This window comes from Diorhabda sublineata, unplaced genomic scaffold (genome assembly GCF_026230105.1).
Source record: "Diorhabda sublineata isolate icDioSubl1.1 unplaced genomic scaffold, icDioSubl1.1 Dsub_21, whole genome shotgun sequence".
In the NCBI taxonomy this organism is placed as follows: domain Eukaryota; kingdom Metazoa; phylum Arthropoda; class Insecta; order Coleoptera; family Chrysomelidae; genus Diorhabda; species Diorhabda sublineata.
The window spans coordinates 302,793-308,889 of NW_026614144.1; the positions used below are offsets into that span (position 1 = coordinate 302,793).

At 31.9% G+C, this 6,097-nt stretch overlaps 1 long non-coding RNA gene across 1 annotated transcript; it reads left to right on the forward strand.

Annotated features, from left to right (window-relative positions):
• Positions 1-647: 647 nt before the first annotated feature.
• On the forward strand, positions 648-5,571 carry LOC130452148 (uncharacterized). Its single transcript, XR_008910869.1, has 2 exons — positions 648-1,067; positions 1,501-5,571. It is a non-coding gene; the product is annotated as an uncharacterized LOC130452148 (long non-coding RNA).
• The last annotated feature ends 526 nt before the right edge of the window (positions 5,572-6,097 follow it).

Genomic DNA, 6,097 nt, shown 5'->3' on the forward strand with positions numbered 1-6,097 from the left:
AATGCTACAATATACTTATAAGGAGATTATCCTTGTACCCAGGTCTTTTATTTTCCTCTACGTTACGTAAAAATGCGTCCATTTCCTTGAAACATTTTACATTGGGAATATAAATATTTTCCGATCCTGCTCCCGACTTCATCAAATCGCTTATTTTCTTTTTTTCTTGAGACTAAGTTGACCTCAACGCCCGTATCTTGTTTTTCATTTCAGGCACTCCGAATCCTTTTATGGCCACGATCTCCTCAATTTCATTATACGCCGAATCCCGAGCTTGTTAATTTTTATAAATTGCAGCCCCTGTGCCTCATAGGCATCGCCTTTCGCAATATTCTTCCACAAACTTTAATGTTGTCGCTTCACTCTAACGAGACATCTTAACACGCTACTAAATCAAATAAAAATAATCCCCTCACTCTGTACTAATAAACTAGACTGAAGCAACCTGTCTACACTCGTTTAGTCGGCGTTTAGTCAAGTTGTTTTCACCATACAAGTAACTAAATTTAGCTACTTGATTTGGTAACTTGCTTTAGGTACTTGACACGTTTAAAATCGGCTATATTTTTAAGTTTTATGCATTTTTAGTTATTTAGTTTTGATCCTGTCAAAAGATAAAAAAGAAGAAGAGGGGACATTGATAAAAACATAGTAGCTAGTAAACCTGATAATGAAAGTACTAATAAATAAAACTATTAGTAAATAAATATATTTTTAATAAAAGAAGCAATTGAACAATGAACAACGAAACATGGTGTCAGAAGCGTAGTCGAAAATCGCCGAGAGCTTAAAAAGAATAAAAAATGAAAGTTAGACATAAGCCATTTTCCCTCCAATAAGTATAATAAAAAACGAGAAGTTAAAAATGGAATACTTCAAGTCCCCGGAAGCGTTTAACGTACAGGAGCCACATGGATGGTCCAAATGGAAGCAAATATTTGAAATATTTTTGTTATCTTCAGGAAAAAACACTAGTTGTATATCTATAATACATTTGAAACAACCAAAACTTCAAAACTAGATGATGTGTTATTTTGTTTTGATGATCATTTTTTACCCAAAGAAATGTAAGTATGAAAACAATTAAATTTAACAGCATACAGCAAAAAGAAGGTCAAAATATAGACTCGAGCAGCAAACTGTTTGTTTGTGTTTGTATGTGAAAAGGGTCAGTGTAAAAGCAGCTATGCAGAGAGGATGATAAAAGACAGAATAGCACTGGGTGTTCTGGATAAATAGGTTCAAAGTCACTTATCAAGAGAACCATCAATGTCATTAGACAGGACACTTCAATATTGTAGAAGTATTGAAGTTACAATGAAACATGTTGAGTTATTAAAAAGTGGTACAGAATAAACACAAGAAGCTGATGCTCTTAAGTTTTTACGCAAATGTGGAAGATGTGTTTTCAGTCATCAACCTAGACAATGCCCCTCTTATAATCAAACTTGTGCAATTTGTCAACGTAAAGGCCATTTTACTAAGGTTTGTTTTTTCAAGGACAAACAGCACCAAAACAAGTGGTAAGAACGAGGTAATTATTCTAATTCCAAATAGCCAGAAAACGGGAGGCAGGAAGAATATTGGTCAAATGAACAAGATGAAGCTGAGGTTAAGAAACTAACATCAGAAGTACAGGTTTTGGGCAATGTAAACTCAGAATTCAGACATTATAAGTAGGGACAATGCAGGTATTGAGAATTCTATTTTTATTAATGAGCATAAGCCAAATATTAAAAAGAATAGCTGGTATGAACCTATTATTGTTAACAATATTGACAATTGACATTATGTTTAAGCTTGAAACAGGAGCTGAATCTAGCGTTGTACCTTTGAAATATTTTAATGATCTGATAAATATAAAATTATTTCAACATGACAATAATTTCCTTTTGAAATTGAGTGTTTTTATAAAAGTCAATTTAAAAATGTTGAATTTTTTATAGTTGATATAGAGTCAGGGCCTTCACTGGAGTTAGGTGATTGTTTACATTTTAACATGATATCTAGAGGGAGTATAGTTCAAACCAAGATGATGATAATACTGCCAAAAACAAGAAATGGAGTAAATAAAAATTTTAAAAACATTTTTGAGGGCTTCGGATGAATTTCAGATTATGTGGAAATTAGATTATACAAACACAAAGAAGGTACCATTGGCCTTTAATGAAAAACTAAAATCAACGTTAGATAATCTTGAACAAAAAAGTATAATTTCTAAAGTTGAGTTTCCAACAGATTGGGTTAATTCATTGATGATTGTTGAGAATTCTAATGTATTACTTTGTTTGTGTTTAGATCCAAAACCATTGAACAAATATATTTGTCGAGAGCATTATATTATTCCTAGGTGTGACGAAATTTTAGCTAAGCTGGAAGGAAAAGCAATTTAATCTGTAATTAAATTTAAAAAATATTAGAAATGATCTTTAAAATATATAAAATTTAACTTTGATAAGCTGCAATATAAAATGCAACCTTCTAAAAAAATGTACAAGCTGTTTCGGCGATTGAAAAACTTTTAGACACAAGATATTTACCTAGTCCCTAAGATGTATGTCGCAGATGCATTAAGTTGATCTTATATTAAATCAGAGACTCCCTTAGATACAGAACTAGGATACACTGTTCATGCACTCTCTTTAACTGTACCGATGTCTGCAGAAAAGGAAATTGTTTTTCAAAATGCTGTTAATAATGATTGTTGAATAACTCATAGCCCAACACTGATAAAAAGTTGACTTCTGAATTGAAATATTCCTTAAACTTGAGACATAACAAATATTTTTCTGACAATTTGCTATTTTATAACATAAAAATTGTTGTTCCTTCTGAAACTTAGAAGTAGTATGTTTAAATTAATACATTTGACCAACTTTGGAATGTAAAAATGTAAATTACAATCACGTAAAATTGTGATATGGCTCAAAATGTCTAATGATATTGAGAACTATGTAAGAAATTGTGAAACTTGTCAATTCAATAGGCCAGCTAACCTAAAAGAGACTCTTGTGCCCCATAAAACACCAGAAAGGGGGCGTCCATGAATTACGTGAGACATTTTCTAGGATTTTTCGACTCCCCACCCTCCTGATGAGATTTCGTAAGATTTTTCTTTACTACCCACACCCCCCCTCCCCCATTCTCACGTGAGATTTTTTATAATGTGTTTTTGGCTGTAAAATTCATTGGATTTAAAAAAAATACAAAAAAAAAACAATTTGCACTATCACTTTTATTAAAGACTAGTATACAATTGTGATTTGAGAATATTGCCTTAGTTTAAAATCACTGTGATGAAATTAAATAATAAATACTTCAACGTAAATTAATAAGAGATTATTCTAATTCAGTCCATGGAGACTCGTGTACTCCCAAGAGTGACTACTAGAACCAACATATTCAAATAATTTTCAATGAAATCATCTGCTCCTTCAACTTCGTTCTGATTGAGCCACTCCAAACCTTTGTCGCTTGCACACAGTCGCTGGTCTTGAAACAATACACGGTGGTCGCAATTTAAGTGTTTGCACAGCTCGTGCATGATGAGCCATACGTCGATGTTCTGCAACTTTTGTGATGCTTTGTCATCTTGGGATAAAAAAGATATAGAATCAGGGCCAAGTATTGAGGCTACAGTTTCTAGTGACCTTATGGAAGCTACAGAAAAGTATTGGTCTTGGTGCAACTCAACTTCACCGGTACAGTCACTACGTGGCGCTTAGCCTACCGCGTATCTGCCCGTCTAGGCAACAGTGGAATGTAAGCGGCGCTTCGAGAAATATTAAATCCCAGCTCGATAAGTTTTTCAGTGAGCAGCTCTGAAAGACTATGGACACTAGGAACAATTTCACAGCGACGCCGTTCCTCAGCTGATGCACCAAACATAGCTAAATCACTAATAGTTTTCAGCAATTCAGACTGCTCTTCCTCCAAGCGCGGACGTCTAGAGCTTGCTCGAGGTATCAACGATTTTGCTGCTCCAGGATTTTTAGAACACAATTCGATAATTTTTATTTTTTCTATGCTTCATCGAGTATAGTCTTTGGTTCTCCTTAGGTTTGAGCTGTTTTTCAAAATTATCAATTTCTTGCCTAAACTTCTCATCGTCGCTGAATTTTCCGTTTTGTAGCACCTGTAGGGGAAAGAAAAAATAAAGAAAATGTGGCACATACAAAAAAAAATTGAATGTATGAATGAATATCTCTAAAAACATGCTTAAAAAATGTATAAAGTTTTCGATGCATCGATTTATATCGAATATCCCTAGTCCTGTCAAGAGATAGAAAAAAGAAGAAGATAGTAAAGTGATAAAAAACATGGTAGCTTGAAAACCTGATAATGGAAGTGCTAATAAATAAAACTACTAGTAAATAAGTATAGTTTTAATAAAACATATAAAAAAAAAGAAATTGAACAATAAACAACGAAACAACATGAAACAGTTGATTGACTTGTATGCAAAATACAGGAATGAAGTTTGTACTTTCAAAGTAAAAATGGTTAAAATTATGAAGCTGAAGAAAGCCACAGAGTTTAAAAATATTAGCATCCAAATAACACCAACATTATGAATTAGTGAAAGGTAGTAGGAAGAAGCTTCAGAACATATGCGGATAACCAGAATAAAACAGGTAAACCTTCCTATATTTAGTATCCTCATGATGTGAGTAAAATGAAGATAGGTTAGTTGGTGTTTGCTAATAAAATTGAGAATTAAATGAAAAATAGGCTATCAAAGAGAAAATTAAAATAATTTATAAATAAACAATTATAATTGGATATTTATTGTTCAATAGTGACAAAAAAATTGTTGTTAACTGTGATAGGGATGCTAACTTGAAGGTGTATTGTAAATCAGTTTCTTTTGTTTAACAAATTAATTCCAAACATTCGTTTATTGTGAACCTTCAAATAACTCCTAATAAATAAAATGAAAAATTGAGGAATAAAAACATTATTTTCTGGAGTTGTATTAGATTAGCCCATATTGTATTATCAATTTAAATCTGTTTATATAACTGATGGAAAACAATCTACATCCAATTGATATATGAAATGAAAAAGGTTCTTTCAGCAGCTGTTTTCAGTATGGCTGGGGATTTGGATACTTTTGCTGGTTTTTACTCTTGTTCTACTGTCTGTTAAGGCAATCAGGGAAGTGAGTGGCATAGTGTATGTAACCAAACTAGCACATTTTTTAATTGCAACGGTTGTGATCATTAAAACACCATGAATACCTTTTCATATTATTATATTTTAATAATGTAATCAATTCTTTTCTGCTAGCTTATAATACCTCAATATTGCTTCTAGAAAACATGCTTACATTTTATGAAATAATGTAAGTAGGTACTTGAATTGCAAAAATAATGAACATATTAATTAAGTGAATCATTGCCTTTAAATGGTTAATGTAACAGTGTTATAAATGTTATCTCTGCTTCTTGTGAAAATTGATAGTTTGATGAATTTGAACAGAAGTAAAGTTTATAGTTCAATATAATTATCAACTTATTTTCAACTAATTTTATATTATATTTAATGTCCACCAAAATGGATAAATAGGTGGCTATTTATTTATTCAGTATAGTAAAGACATATGAGGGCAGTATAATGTATTGTTGTATTCACAATTCCCAATAGTTACATTGTACTCTATAATATTATTCTTTAGCTTGGTTAATAAATTATAACATACATATATCACTTACATTGTCAGTAAGGTGATTGACAGTAATGGTATATAGATCTCATTATGCTGAGGTTCTCTTTTCTGTTTTTGTTGATTTAAAATTACATTTGAAATCTTTCTCAGTATTGAATATTTCTTGTAGAAAATTGTAGAATGATTTAATGAATATGAGAGATTTTGGAATTCCTTAATAGATGTGGTATTAGCTTACTTTATCAATTGTATTTATTTAGGCTTTCCTTATTACATGTTGTTGTAGCTGATGTTTATTGTGTGAATCTATATATATATATATATCCCCTTTTATAGCGTTATACGCCTTTGGGTTCCTAATCTCCAGGCCTGTCTATCTTGCCAGTCGTCGACTGCTAGGTTCCTTTCGGACATTGCTCTAGTGATTCC